At 45.4% G+C, this 16439-nt stretch overlaps 1 protein-coding gene across 2 annotated transcripts in view; it reads left to right on the top strand.

Moving 5' to 3' along the window:
- The window catches only part of RELL1 (RELT like 1), a 93330-nt gene extending 78352 nt beyond the window's left edge, over positions 1-14978 (top strand). The window contains exon 7 of one of the 2 annotated variants that reach the window (XM_075544449.1): positions 2127-2264. The gene's annotated coding sequence lies outside the window, so the exon portion shown is untranslated. Of the gene's footprint in view, positions 1-2126; positions 2265-13620 lie in introns of those variants that run through there. The other variant, XM_075544448.1, reaches the window with a different exon arrangement.
- Positions 14979-16439: the final 1461 nt, after the last annotated feature.

Raw genomic sequence — 16439 nt, forward strand, 5'->3', positions numbered from 1 at the left:
TGTAGTACAGGACCACCCTGCTTGGGGCCCAGCATAGGCAAAGGGGAAGGGAGAAAAGCCTGCTTTGTGGTAGCATTTGGAAATGTCAAACGTGAATTCCTACTCCCCTTGACCAGATAATAATAAGAATGCATGGCCACGGATTCAGTTTCGATTCAGGGTGACCCGATCTAGCAACAGGAGGGCACAGACAGGCCCACGGCAGTTCCCTTCAGCTTTGTGCACAACGTTTTAAAAAGAGAAATAACTGGAAAATAACTAAGTATCCATTTCTGGAGATTCACTAACCCGCATCCTCCCGAATTCCTATTCCTTTCATTGTAAGACCAACCAGACTGAGGTAGAGCCAGGCACGGACACACAGCATCTCTCCTACTTCATTTGGTGGAAAAAGCAGCTTGTTACATTTTGCAGTTTTGCTTCACAAGAGATACATTCTTACACATCCATTTATGTATGCATGTATATATATGCACATGCATACACGGGTAGATACAGGGGAGCTTCCAAGAGTTTATGGGACATTTCCATTCTCCCTACGTTCCTAAGTTCTTGGGCATCTCTGGGTCCCGAGTTCCCTACCAGCTTGAGCTGGCCAGCCTGAGCAGCAGCATTTTTCCGTGGAGGCACTAGCATCTTCCACAGGAAATCGCCACCCAAGAGTACCGAGGGACATCCCTACGCTAGAGGATCTCGGGGGTCCCTTAAGTCCCTAGGAAGCTCAGATTAAATGCACTACGTTTGCTTTTAGGCTAGTGGGTGTTCCGCGGATGGATAACTTTGTCAACCAGTGCTGTTCGCAGCTAAGTGACAAGGTTCCACTCTGAAAGGATACACCATGCTTGCTAGCTGCTGGCCAGCTGTGCCCCACCTCACGGCAGCTCCGCACACAGTGGATTGACGTGCTGCTCGACTGCACCGCCCCACCATCACTTGTGGAGTGCACCGTTGGGATCCAGTGTGTTTTCATTGGCTTTAATTTCAGAAGTAGCTCGCCAGGCCTTTCTTCCTAGTCCAGTTTAGTCTGGAAGCTCTGCTGAAACCTGTTCAGCATCATTGTTGTTAATTGGCCCCCAGCAATCCTATGTACAATGGTGTACTAGGTTTATCGTGCCAACCTGACCAAAAGGAACATGTGGGATTAATCAGGTGGCAGCTTGATTGGAGGGCAGGGAGATAAATGGCTCTGCAAGGCCCTGCCCTCCTCTCTCTTGTTCTCTGGTGATCATACCAGCATGCCACTGCTTTAGCTAATTCTCTGCCTCAACCTGTCTGCTACACCACCTGTGGGCCAAGCCAACCCATGGATTGTGGATCGTGGACTGTGTTGGTAGAGTTTAAGGCTCCTTCGAGACCTGCTTTGCCACCCTTTTGCTACATTGCTTGAGCTTCAGCCTGGTGGATCCTGTTGAATTGCTTGAGTTTGATCTCTCTCTCTCTTTTAAAATTAATTAATTTATTTTTAATCATTTTACTGGGGGCTCGTACAATTCTTATCACAATCCATACATCCATCCATTGTGTCAGGAACATATGTACACTTGTTGCTATCATCATTCTCAAAACATTAGCCTTCTACTTGAGCCCTTAATATCTGCTGCTGGTTTCTCACCTTCCTCTCCACTCCCCCTTATTATTTTGTCATATGTTACACTGTCCGATGTCTCTCCCCACCCCTGCCTTCTCTGCTGTCCCTCCCCAGGGAGGAGGCTATACGTAGATTCTTGTAATCAGTTCTCCCTTTCTAAGAGTTTGATCTCTCTTAGCGGACTTCTTTGCTAAGCTCCTGAGCTACTGACTGTTGTTGACTCACCCTGCTGTTTGCTGCCTGAGGGCAGACTCTGCCTGATTTGCCTGAGAGAGGATTTTGCTGTGTTTCCTTGACCTTGGACCCAGCAGCCCATGAGTTGAGAGACTTCCAGTATTCTGTAGAACCCTGGACCTCAACGCTAATCCATTCTAGAAGGAGCCATGAGACACAATGCAGTTGAGTTACACATCAAGTTTTTACCCTCACCTTGCCTTTCTATACAAAACATTACACAGAATTTTCAAAGTAAGTTCAGACTTAAATAATACAACTTAAATAAGAAACACAACATTAAAAATGTTTTTAACAACTGCAGTATGGCCCATACCTCGAGACTGATGATCTGGATCTGTGGACACGGATGTGGAGAGGAGGCATGGAGACAGTCGTCGTTTGGAAGGGGAGCCCCTTGCATAAGCTCAACTGGTAGCTGCGTTTCAGGAGGGTTTTTTGTTCCTCCTTTGTCTTTTTTTCACTAAGACCTGGTTGGCTTTCTCTGGATAAAAAAGAAAAAAACAGTCCAATGTGTCGTCTTTTCCTTAACTGTTTGCTAAAAGGGTTTACTAAATTACATCAACAACATCTGAACATGGTTAGCCAGTTCCTTACTATGATGATTCTTTTCAAAAAACTCTTTCTTAGGAACCATGTTTTAAACTAAAAACAGTACAAAAAGTAAATGATAGCAAAACGCTTAGAACACAGCCGCAAAAGGTTTAAACAAGGTGTACTAACAATGCCAGCTAACGCCCAGTGACCAGAGCATGAACTGCTTTTGTTTACAAAAATCACGTGTGTTGGGTTGAATTCCGATGTCTTGTTTGGGCTCTGATACTAAATTTTCTCTGCATTTCGAGTCGAAATCTGATTATGTCGAGTCCTGATGTTCTCTAGGACCGGGGTTCAACTGTACTAACTATTCCACGAAAGTGAGGTGAACGGAACCGTCTGTACTGCTGGGTGGACTAATTAGCTGTTATATTCCCTTCTCGCCATATAAACCTATGTATGTATGTATGTATAATCATAAGTGCCCTGGTTTGGTTTCTCCAGAGAGCCCTGCCTAACACCAATGGAACAAGCCAACATTGCCTGGTCCTACGCCCTCCTCACACTTGTTAGGTTTGAGCCCGTTGTTGCAGTCACTGTGTTGTCAGCATCATAGCACCGGCCGCTTGATTGATCACGACAGACGAGTGGTGGCTGTGTGCACCCAAGGTGCATATAGAAGGAGAATTCTGTCATAGACCCCCCTCCCCGCCTCATCCAGAGTCAGAGGCCTGTTTTGCTTTGACCTTTCTGCTGTCATGGAGCGTCTTACTTTGCGGGGGTTGAAGCTGCCCGTTCAAACTACTTCCCTTTCAGCAGCGGGTTGTCTCGGAGGACAAAGAATTACATCTATAGCTGAACAGAATTGGAATCCGGACATTTTCAAAATACTCACTTAATGTGTAAGACCTAAGAGCCCCAATGACATTGTGGGATAAGCATTGGACTGCAGCCCTAGTGGTCAGTGGTTCAAACCCACCAGCCTTTCCTCAGGAGAAAGAGGAGGCTGTCTGTTCCTGTAAAGATTTCCAGCCTCTGAATTCTAATACAAGGTTGCTTTGAGTCAGAGTTGACTCTGTGGCAGGGGTCTTAGTTGTCTGTGTGAGACTACGGTCACCATATTTACCAAAAAGAGCAGTCATATGCTTATCCAATTTGGCGGGACCACCTGGGCAATAGAAGTAAGAACCGTTGTAAAGCGGGGTTGGCTGTATCCTCTCTCTCCCCTCCTGAGAGCACCCCTTTTTGAAAAGATAAACTTTTGAGAGAAGAGAAATCCAAGGCGGGGAGGGCAGGACAAGCCACTGGGGAGGTTTGGTTAGTAGTTTAAATTGTTCAGTACAAAATTGATGATTTGAAATTTCACCAATTTCACAATAAAAGGGGTTTTTGGGGTTTTCTTTTGGCTTTTAAAACTTAACCTTCTTTTGTCTGCTCAACTTGTGGAGTTAGTAATGAGGGCTTTAAGCAGCAACGTATATTTTTCGCTTTCTCGATGTTTTATCTTTCCAGCCCCCTAAGCCGAAAATAAGCCCACCGACGCCAAGTTGATTACTGACTCAAAACAAACCCCTATCAGGTTTCTCAGGCTATACATCTTTGTGGGAGCAGTCAGCCTCATCTCTCTCCCTTGGAGTGGCTGATGGGTTTGAATCAGTGACCTTGAGGTTAACAGCCTAGCCCACAGAGCCATCAGCTATTGCCTAAAAATTAAAAAACAAAAAAACAAAAAAAACTGCAATCGAGTTGATTCCATCTCAGAGCAGCCCTACAGGGCAGAGTAGAATTGGCCTATGGCTTTCTGAACTACACATTTTTATGGGAGCCGAGTGGCTGGTGCTTTTGAACTGCTGACCTGTGGTTAGCAGCTCAGTGTGTAATCCACTGTGCCATCAGGGTGCCCGCAATTGAGTACCAGGCAGCCTTAACCCATCAACAGAAGGCTCCCCTCACTTTGGACCCCTGGCACTCCCGGAACTCTGAGACCCCCTCTGTCTTCTCCAAGCAGTAAGCTAATAGAGATTCAGTGTCCAGACCTTTTATGTAGGGGAAGGGGGTGGAGGTGGGGGGTGCGTGTGCCTCCACATATAGCCAAGGATGACCACGACTGACCACCCCTCCCCTTTCTTTACTCTAAATGAGGACCTCTTTGTTCCCGTAAGGTTTCCGGGATGAAGTATTCCCTTCCTGGACTGCTGTCTCGAGCCCTTGCCTTTGTTCTTTTCCTGGTTGCCCCAACAGTCTACATCCCGGCACAGCTCATGAGAAGAGGGCGCATGAAAAGAAAGTTCTCCTGGGCTTTACTTTTTCAGGGCCATTTTTATACTATGTCACATCTTCCCTATCTGCTTTTTTTTTCTGGCTAGCATCTTTCATGTGAAGCAACTTAGAACAGGAAGCATTCTGAGACTTGACTTTATTTACCCCAGCAGGATAGCTCGTGGTACAGCCAGGCTAGACTGGCAACACAGTGCAAGAGTTTACTTATTCCCTCTGTAATGAAACATTTGATTCTGTGTTTTCATTTCTTTTAGCTAAGGGAAGCAGATAGGGCTCCATCACCAAACCCATCTTGTTGGGAAGATCTCTCTCTTCCTTTCTTACTTCCTCGCCTCTCTCATAACCATTGGATTTTATGAATGACATAAAGCAATTAAATAGATAATATATGATGGGGTTTTAAAAAGGTCATTGGAAAATAGAATTAAAAGACTGGAATTTTTCTCATGAGTCTTTTGAAACCCCTTCTGACATAGACTTCATATAGGATGACCTGTTTTTCATTTAAGATGTGTCTGTTGACTTTTGTTGTTGTTGCTAATTTTCTGTTTGTTTTTTAATTTATTTTTTATTGGGATTTAGTACACGTACCATTCCATAGTTCAATCATGCCAAGTAGAATTTACAATCATTACCACAATCTGTTAGCAGACTTTCTTTTTCTACACGGACCCCTCGACATTGTCTTCCTTTAACCCCAGTACCCCCACTGTCCCCCCCCTCCTCCCGAAATGCCTATTCTACCTGCTGTCCCTGTAGGTTCTTCAGTCCTGGGTATCAGATACCGAAACACAGAAAAGCATATAGCACAACTTCAGGAGGGAGATCTCCAATGATATAACACCTCAGAGATACACCTTTATATGAACAAACAGAATATTACAAACCAAAAATAGAGAAAGTTTTGGAAACCAAACCAGGTCCAGCCTGCATCATAGGGGGAATCTATTGACAAAGTTTTAACAGTTCAAATCAGATTCATGCCTTTGATCTAATATATTCCTCTCCCAAACACTCTGTTTAATGACCACTTTCCCCTGAGCACTCAATTTTACATAGGGGGAGTTCTCCAGAGCCTTATTTCCTATTTAGTTCCACAGATGAATCTAGGGGTCCTACTGTCATCCATCACCTTCTATATACCGGATTCTCAAAGTTTAGGCTCTGATATTGATTCTTCCTTTGACTTCAGATTATGTGGCAAATTACATAATTAGTGTCAACTTGAGGAAGGGGTAGAATCTGGCCTGGAGGCGCGGTGGGGATAAGTTACTGGAGGCTATGTACACTCCCTGGGAGACAGTCCTGTTGGCAAGCCACATGGAGCTACACAGATACAACCAAGTACTCCTTATGCAAAGCACTTTCTTATACACATATGTCTATGAGTTGGTTTCTCTAGTCTACGGATTGTATGGATGATGATGTGTTTCTTCTAAGCGGACTTAGTTGACATCTCACTTAGATGCCTGCTTTTTTGGAGACAAGCCTTTAAGACCCCAGACGCTATTTTATCTGACAGCTGGGCCCCATCTAATTTTTTGTCACGTTTTTCAATAGCACCCCTATCTCCTATGTTCCCTTCCTGAAGTCAAGTATCGAGCAGGGCCATGATGTAAGAGCTAATGGTTCTTCAGTTGGAGCTAGGATTTAGTGTGAGCCCAAAACCTATTTCTGGATCTATCCTTTTTATGTGTTATTACTTGGTAGTTAATACCTATGTCATATCATTCCGTAGTTCAATCATGTCAGACAGAATTGTATGACTGTTTCCCTAATCAGTCTCCAGACTTGCTTTTCCCTCTTAGACTCCTTGACATCATATCCCTCTTATCTCCCCCTCTTCTCCTGTCCCCTGAAACCCTTTTTCCTTATTCTGTTTTTGTTTAGCATTTCCAAGTAAACCTTTTCTTTTTTTTCTTAACTTTTTACCATGTCTTGGGTGAAGGTTGGGGAAGCAGACCAGCTTTCTGCTCAGCGATTCTTAAACACTGACTGCAGGCCCCACAATCGTAGGCCCCCCCTACTCCACCTCCTCCCAGTGTCCCCTGTTTCCAGTCTTCCTTCTCTTCCTCTGCCTAGTTCTTAGGTCAATGTTGCCCTGTTCATGTCCAGTGGCTCATCATCCTTGGGGTGCACAGGTATCTCCCTAGTGTACCTGTTCCCCTTACAGACTTGTCTATTTTTGTCTCAACATTGACCCACAGGCATGAATTCAGTTCCAGACTTGAAGGGTGACGAGGGTCATAGCTTGGAGGGTTCTGCCAGTCACATTTGTTCCGCCTTTTCCTACCCCTCTATCCAGGATCTCCTAACAGCCCTTTCAGAGCAGTAGGTGGTAGTGGCAGCCAGGTGCCATCTGCTTCTGGTCTCAGGGCCATAGAGATGGATATTCACGCTGTCCACTAGGTCATGGTGTCAGGAGAGACCTGTCCCAGGAGAAGGACATCATGCATGATAAAGCAGCGGGGCAGTGATGGATGGGCCAGTCACGAGATGGATTGACCCCGCGGCTGCATGGAGACGCAGCCGTAAGAACAATGGTGAAGACGGCACAGGACTGGGGCGCGTTTCATTCTGTTGTACATGGGCCATTAGGGTCAGGACTAACTCGATGGTATCTAACAATAACTAGTCCATAGGACTTAATTGTTTCCAGGCCTTTTTAAATTTTCACCTCCCTTCATTCTTCTGGATAAGGAGAGAACAATAGTTACACTTTAGGTAGCTTAGGAGCTTGTAAGATCCTGGTCACTACTCAACAAAGTAGGATGTAGGACATTGTCTTTGTGACCTGTGTTATAGCAGTTGACCTTGATGTTCCCTGACACCATGGTCCTGAGCCCCAAGGCCCGTGGTTCATTCGCTTAGGGTGTTTGGTTCGAAGGAGTTTTCCTAATTGTGTCCACCACAATTGTATACTTGTATGCTACACCACACTCATGTATATTTGCAGCAAAATTAATGCCTGTATACAAGTGCCCTCTGTCAAATTTATATATAAGGGGGTATCCCCCCAAACCCGGAATTGTGCTGGGTGGAGTAGAACTTTTGTAGTGCACATTTTTCCCCTGTAGGCGAGCATCAAGCAACTTGCTCTATGTTAGTGCACCCAGTGGTGTCACCTGGGAAGGTTCTCTCCAGTCACAGTGAATTTTTTCGTAAAAACAGTTTTGTTAGAACCTCGTTTTTTTGTGATGGCCTATTTAAGAGAACAGTGTGCAACTGTGAAATTTTGTTTCCTGCTTGGGAAAAATGCCACAGAAACTGTTGTGATGTTGAACACAGCTTAAAAGGACAACACGATAGAAATAACTCAAGTGCTCGAGTGTTTTTCTCTTTTCAAAAAAAAAAAAAGCGAAATGTTAATTGATGACAAACCCTTCTGGCCATCCATCAGCTTCCTGAACAGAAGAAACTGTCGATGCATAGGGCATTTGGAGTGTGCTCCACCAGGTCAGACTGTTAATCAAGCTTCCTATTCAGAGGATCTGAAAAGATTGCCTAACTGTGCTACAGAAAGGACTGGTTTGTGGTAGACAGAGGTCTGGTTTCTCCACCATGACATTGCATCTGCTCATGTAGCCATCTCAGTGCACCAGCTTTTGGCAAAAAGAAAACCACACATTCCTCTCTGCCCCAAAATCAGAGGGACATGAAAGGACAGCAATTTGATGACATAGAAGAGGTGAAAACAGGTTTGTCTAAATAAGATAGGCTGGATGAATAATCTGAAGGGGAAAATGGGACCCACAGTTCCAGGGGGACATGGGGTTGGGAGGTAGTGGTGTTAAACCCAGGGACAAGGGAACAAGTGATCCAAATCGGTGGTAAGGAGGCCGTGAGAGGCCTGGTAGGGCATGATCAAGGGTGATGTAACCAGGAGGTGTTGCTGAAACCCTGGTGGGGACTGAGCATGATAGTGAGACAGGAGGAAAGTCAATGGAGATAATGGAAAGAGCTGGGAGGCAAAGGGCATTTATAGAGGTCTAGATAAAGACATGTACATAGGCAAATATATTTATATATAAGGATGGGGAAAGCTATGTGCGTATATTTATAGGTTTAGTATTATGGTAGCAGAAGGACATTGGGCCTCCACTCCATGATATGATAGCTGAAGACAAATGGGTACATAAGCAAATGTGGTGAAAAAAGCTGATGGGTACCTGGCTATCAACAGATACAGCGTCTGGGGTCTTAAAGGCTTGAAGATAAACAAGCAGCCATCTAGCTCAGAAGCAACAAAGCCCACATAGAAAAAGCACACCAGCCTGTGTGATCACGAGGTGTTGAAGGGATCAGGTATCAGGCATCATCAGAACAAAAAATCTTACCATTGTGAATGATGGGGGGAGTATGCAGTGGAGACCCAAAGCCCATTTGTAGTCCACTGGACATCCCCTTACATCAGGGTCTTGGGGAGGAGACACGCCAGTCAGGATGCGATGTAGTAGTGATGAAAAATACAACTTTCCTCTAGTTCCTAAATACCCCCAAGCACTTCCCCCCCACCCCCAACTATCATGATCCCAATTCTATCATGCAAGTCTGGATAGAGCAGAGGATGTAAACTGGTACAGATAGGTACTAGAAACACAGGGAATCTAGTGCAGAGGATCCCTTCAGGTCCAGTGGTGTGAGTAGCGATACTGGGAGGGTAGAGGGAGAGTGGATTGGAAAGGGGGAACCAATTACAAGGATCTATATGTGACCTCCTCCCTGGGGGACAGACAACAGAAAAGTGGGTAAAGGGAGACATCAGACAGGGTAAGATATGACAAAATAATAATTTATAAATTATAAAGGATTCATGAGGGAGGGGGAGTGGGAAGGGAGGGGAAAAATGAGCTAATTCCAGGGGCTTAAGTGGAGACCAAATGTTTTGAGAATGATACGTGCAATGAATGTACAGATGTGCTTTACACAATGGATGCATTTATGGATGTGTTGAGTTGTATGAGCCCCTAATAAAACAATTAAAATAAAAAAGAGGTGAAGAAAAACGAGAGAGGTGTGTGCTATCAGCCATCCAAACAGATGAATATGAAAAATGTTTCCAAGAATGGAATTGTAGATTTGACAAATGTATTAAGTGTAATGGGGAGTATTTTATAGGTGATAAGATTGTTTTGTAAGGAAACTTAAATACATAGGTTTGAAAAGAAATTCCATTCTGGGGGTAGTCCCCCTCATATACTTGAATCTACAGGCTCCCACTCTCCCTCCCAGAGCCATCCAGCCTGCACGTCTGTCCCTGAATCTGCTCGGGTTTCGCTGCCACTGCAGGCATGGTAAACACAGTTTTGGCTGAGCGTTGTGTTCCTTAGTCTTGTTTGGATTGACCTGATGGTACATTTCAACACACACAGACAGTTCTAGACCTGTCAAAAGTGGTTTCAATCTCCCAAACAGGAATGGATTCCAGCGTCACTGGCGATCAGTACTTGTCAGAAGCCCTCTGGGAAGTACTTCATTTATAACGTCAATGCAGCAATTAACTTAGCTTGAGAACATGGCTCGAGGGCTTTCTCACTGCATTCTGCCTTGTCCCGAGAAGCCCAGCCAGGCTGCCCTGTGTGCTCCTGAGAGCCAGCGTGGACGTCCTGTGACGGGGCTGGGGACAGACCGCTCACGGCGGTGTGCACCAGTTCCTGGTGACAGAGGGTGCTCACCTTGCTGCACACTGTTGACCGAGTGGCAGAGGAGTGAAAGGACATGCTCCCAAACTGGACAGTTCCGGCCTCTGTGGAACACAGACGGCTTAGCAGCACAAAGAGCCAGTAAAGTATATGGACCAAGGACTAGAATAGCCACTTCACTGAAGGAAATGCACACATGGCTGAAAAAAAAGCACACAAAAAGCTACTCATCATTGTTAATTATTACAGAAATGAAAATTAAAACCAGTGAGGAGACACCATTTCACTGCCACGAGGCTGGCGGTGCTGGTGGTGCTGTGACCAACCAACTTCAAGGATGGTTGTTCGAATCCAGCAGCTGATCTGAGGGAGAAAGATGAGGCTGCCTGCTTGCTATGAGTTTTCTTCCACTTGATGGCAGGGGCTTTGATTGGGGGGGGGGGTAAGATATCGAAGGAGTGCTGGTAGCACAGCAGCTGATATGCTCAGCTGCGAACTGAAAGATCAGCAGTCTGACCCCGCCTGCTTCTGCGAGGGTAAAGGTGCTGCCGTTTGCACCCCTGCAGATTATACGCTGGAAAGCCATGGGGCAGTTTGCCTGCCCGTCAAGCCTGCTTGCTGTGAGTCGGAATTGACTGAAGGGTGTAGGGAGAACAGTTGTGATTTAAAAACACAAAGGGCTGGGGGTGGGGAGGCGTTGGAACCCTCATCCGTTGCTGGTGGGATTGTCAATGGTCAGCCCCTGGGACAGCAGTTGGACCATACCTCACAAATTAAATAGAAAATTAACATACGGCCCAGGAATTCCAATCCTAAGGATAAACTACCCCCAATCATGAACTCAGCGTGGGATGTCTACGTGTGCACAATGGAAAATTAGTACTCAGCCATAAAGAGAAATGAAGTCCTGGTACCTGCTACCCTATGGAGGAAGCCTGGGAACATGACGCTACATGAAATAAGTCAGCCCCAAAAGTGATACAATCTCCCTTATGAGACATGTCTGTATAGGAACCAAAGTTTACGGGTGTTGACAGGGCTGATGGGGTAGAGGACTAGACGGGGAGAGTCCTGGCTTGAGGGGTAATGGGTTTCTGTTACAGGTGATGGAAAAATTTGGAAATGATGATTGCACACCTGAGTGTAACTCAGGCCACTAGTCTGTACATGTCAAAAATGTTGGACTGGAAAATGATTTGTTTTAGAGAATCAGAGTAACTTCAAAAGTATTGCTACTAGGATTCCAGGTCATACATGCATGGGTTTATTCCATACAAAATGTGTTTGAACATCTCTCTCTTTGACCGGTGGAGGGCTGCAGACAAGTTCTCTCCCTGGTCTTCAATGATGCATAAATGATGCTATAGAATCATTCTCCTTCAATGTGGTGAAGAAAGCTGATGGTGCCCGGCTATCAAAAGATAAAGCGTCTGGCGTCTTAAAGGCTCGAAGATAAACAAGCGGCCATCTAGCTGAGAAGCACCCAAGCCCACATGGAAGAATCATATCAGTCTGTGTTATCATGAGGTATCACGCATCAAAGACCCAGAACAAAAATCATATCAATGTGAATGAGGGGTAGCGTGGAGGGGAGACCCAAAGCCAATTTGTAGACAATTGGACATCCCCTTACAGAAGGTTCACAAGGAAGAGACAAGCCAGTTAGGGTGCAGTATAGCACTGTTGAAACATACAACTTTCCTCTAGTTCTTTAATGCACTCCCCCACCCCCACTATCATGACCTCAGTTCTATTTACAAATCCGGCTAAACCAGAGCATGTACACTGCTACACATAAGAGCTGGAAACACAGGGAATCCAGGACAGATAAACCCCTCAAGACCAATAATGAGACAAGTGATCGGCGGGGAAGGGCAAAGTGGCGAGAGAAAGGGGGAACCAATCACAATGATCTACATATAACCCCTTCCTAGGGGGAAAGTCAACAGAAAAGTGGGTGAAGGGAGACATTGGTTGGTGCCATGGGAGGTGGGGAGGAATGTATGAATTACCAAGGGTTCGTGGGTGGGATGTAAAATGAGGGGCTGATATAAAGGACTCAAGTAGAAAAAATGTTTTGAAAATGATGATGGCAACATATGTACAAATGTGCTTGACAGAATGGATGGAAGGATTGTTTAAAAAGCTATAAGAGCCCCCAATAAAATGATTTAAATAAAATCATTCTGCTTCATAGTGACTCTATAGGACAAGATAGAACTCATGAGAGTTTCTGAGACCGTAACACTCTACAGGAATAGAAAGCCTCATCTTTCTCTTCAAAGTGGCCACTGGTTCCAAACTGCTGACCTTGCAGTTCTCAGCCCAATGCACTACCCTACCAGCTATCCTTCGTCACATTAGATCTTATATTAAAAAAAAACAAAACAGTTCAATCCACAGAGTGGCTTCTGAGGAGATCTGCCAGGCCAGTTCAAGGTGAAGAGATCCATTCGGAAGGTTCTGGTGGCTTTTTAGGGACTCCCAAGGGGTAGACACAGACTGATCACGGGGGTGGATTAAGGAAGACATTTTGAGAACATGGAAAGTGGCAGAAGGCTTCCTGAGAAAAAGGCCAGGAACTTTCCCTGAGGCACGATGGTTTTGCATCTTGACAATGAACTCACTCATTCTCCGAGGGCACCCAGGGCTGTCCTTTAGAACCGCATTGGGAAACCAGACCTCACCCCCCCCCCCCAATATTCCTGACCTTGCCACTCAGACTTGGATTTGCTCCTCAAAGAGCATTTCAAAGGAAACCCTCAAGGTGCCCAGCTGCTGCCGCATGTGCTGTGCGCTGCACCTTGTAGGATTCCACGGGGGCAGAGTTAGAGACATGGAAACACGGCCTTCGAATGGGTAGGGACCTGGAGGGAGGAAACAACAGCTTCATGTTGTGATGTTTTTAATCAATGTTGCTGTGATTTTGTAGCAATACTTTTGGCTCACCCTGCTCTGTATTGTGTAATAATAGTAATAAAAAGGCTCCAACGGAGACTGAGCATGATTCCCTGCGCATGTGGTTCAGACAGACAGACCAGGCTCGGAGACATGCTGTTCAACAGACAGACTGGGTTCAGAGAGTTGTTGTTCTGTAGACGGACTGGGCTCTCTGCTCTTGTCCTGAGGCTTTTTGTTTTATAAAACTTGAATCGTGCGGGCCTTTGGCAACAGTGACATTTAACCTCCTTTTTATAAAGAAGGGAAGCAAAATGGGAGAGGGAGCAAGGGCGCTTGGGTGGGAGTGGATTGCGATTCCTCTATGTTTAAATATTCAGGCAGGTCAAATCAGGAGCCCCTGACCTTTAGTAAAGCTCTGCCTTTGTGTTTTCTCTGCAGGAGGGACTGTTTGAAGACTTCTATGAGACTGAAACCTTGCAAGCTATGCAGTTGCCTCGGGAGTATTTTATATCTTTTCTACAGTTTCTGTGATGGCATCTGCGAGTATGTGAATTGGACCGAACCGGGAAGAGTGTTCAATGCTGGATATGGAGTCTTTCAGCTTTGAAACACGTTTTTGGTGAAAATATCTGATGAAAAAGTGATTGCGTTTCCAGGAAAGGAAAGAGCCCATATTTTATCTTCCTGACTATCCCTCCCAGGCCTCCACCCCTTGTCCTGGGGCAGCTCTCTCCATACAGTGCACAGTGGAATTATTCACGCGCAGTCTCAGCTCATGCTGGGGGTCTCATGCATGTGCGTGCATCTGAGTTCCTTCGGCCTTCACAGTCTTTTTTGGATACTGGTTGTAAGAAGACCTGCTTACAGTTGAACTGTTACAGCAGGTCACTGATGAGCCTGTGGAGGAGATAGGTCCTTGGAGATAAGCTGGGGGCCCTTCAGAAAGAGGGGACCCAGCCCTAGACTGGAATCTGTACTCATGAATGCCTGCCTCTCTAAAGTCATTCGAAAAAGATGGCAGTGTCGCCTTGAGTGCGAGCCAGGTGATTCTGTATCTTTTGAATGAAGGCAGAAAGGGGTTGAAAGTCATTCAAGTAAAATATTCATGTTGACCCAAGGCCAAAACAAGCAAAAATTCCACTTCTCGTGAAAAATAGGCCAGCGCCCAAGCTCTGATGTGTTGTGCACTTCTGGTTTCCATTAACAGACTTGGTGGTTAAAGTCCCCATCAGGCCTGGCAAACTGCCATTTTAATTTATTTTTAAAGCTTTCCAGGACTACCTATGTGGTAGTCTGCCACCTTGCCCGGAAATCAAGATTGCCCCTGGTCAGTGTTGCTGGCGTGCTGCTGTGAGCTCCACTTCCGGGCGGAAAAGCCCCTTTCTCACTCGACTGTGATGACCAGCAGCCGATTTCCACAGGATCTGCGTGGAAGTGTTTCCTGTAAATAGACTCCATCTGCTCTGTTTCTGGCCCCAAGCTTAAACGTTCCCACCTCTGAAATGAAAGGTCAACTCAATGTAATGTGCATCCACCCCCACCCCCCCACCCCCCAACAAGTAACGAAAAGCACATGGTTGTTATATACACCCAGTGAAGGTGCAGTCTGGAAATAAACTTCACTGCTTTTTGTGTGTATTTGTGTAAATAATACATGAATGATCTACAACAACCAAAAAAAAGAAAAAACCTTTAAAAAAAATTTCTGCTTGGAAAATACTGTGCCCTTCAGATGGTGAGGGCTAATATGTAAGATATTCCTCAGCTTTAATTGTGTGTGTATGTGTGTATATATACACACACACACACATATAATTTCATTCAGGTTCATGCACTCTCTTTTTAATAGCAATATAATAGGCGAGAGAATACTCAGAAATATTTAAAATGATATTTATACCAAGAGTACATTTTAAGTATTTTCCAATACTCGAGCAGTTTTTTGGCTGGCTGGCTTTCAGAGTTGCCAAAACGTGAAGTGGTCGGTATTTTCACCACATAACAGCTTTGTACTGGTTTATGTGAGCTAATGAGAATTCGGAAGTGTTCCTAAAGCAACTGTTGTTTACAGAACTGGGGATTTCCTTCCTCCAAAAGGCTTGGGGGGCGGGGGAGCAGAGGGGGACTGGGCACCACAGGGAACTTAACCTCCTAGTGGGAGGAGTAAGGCTGGGTCAGCACCTTGATGTAAACATGCGTAAGGGAGAGGTTTCTCCGTTTCCAGTGTCAAATGTGTTTTTAACTGCCTGGTTTGTACTTTTGCCACTTTTGTACTACCAAAGCAAAGTTGAAAATAAAAATAATAAATGATCAAATGCAGTGTCTTGGATGGGAATTAACCAATTGCTGATTTCTTACACACCGAAAAACAACTGTGGGAGCATAATTTACCAAGTTTATTTAGTGCCTGATTTCTGTGTCTTAATGGCCAAGTGATCAGTCTGCAGACTCTTCATTGGGTTTCTTTTGTAACACCTCCCTCCTCAGAAAAGAAAGTTAAACTTTAAAAATATATAAATGTGGAGATCATTTCAGATGTAGAGAGGAGTTGCAAATGTGTTCTAGAGTAGGTCCTTCACTCTGTTGGCCTCCCGTTAAGATCTTACACCACTGTAGTACTTTGACCTAAACTACGATGTTCGCGTGGGTGAATGCTGGTCATTACGTCTTTAGGTGGCTCTCACCACTTTCTCCCTGCATGTTCTCTCTCACTGTTCCGGGCTCCACGGGCAGTTAGTGGCCCATCTCCTTCCCTTGCTCCCACCTGTGTTTCAGTCCCCGGCTCTCCTCTTTCTGAGCAGTCAGGGAAACCAAATAACTCATCCTGGTGGCATCACGTGAATTCTGAGTCACCTGACAGGACAGAGGAGAGCTGCTTCAGGGCTCCAAAGCTGTAGTCTAGAAACGGACTGCCCCAGCTTTCTGCCACAAGTCAGCGGGCAAGTTCAAACCACTGACCCTTTGGTTGGTGGCAGAGTGCTTAACCACAAAGTTCCTTGCCGAGTCCTAGTCAGCTGTCTTGTCGAAGCCCCTCAGCTTGGGTTTGCCAGCTGCCTCTGCTCAGACAGGTCTCACGTGAAAGGAAGGTGCCACAGAGGTTCTCATCGGTGTGCCTCTGGATGGCGGCCATGATCATTTGGTCCAGGTGGTGCCCACCATGTCTCAGTCTAGAAAAGTGACAGTTTTCGCCTTTGTATGTAACACCTATTTTGAGGAAGAGGGAATCTTGAAATCAGACAAATACTTGATGCTGCATA

This window comes from Tenrec ecaudatus, chromosome 3, assembly GCF_050624435.1.
Source record: "Tenrec ecaudatus isolate mTenEca1 chromosome 3, mTenEca1.hap1, whole genome shotgun sequence".
Taxonomy (NCBI): Eukaryota; Metazoa; Chordata; class Mammalia; order Afrosoricida; family Tenrecidae; genus Tenrec; species Tenrec ecaudatus.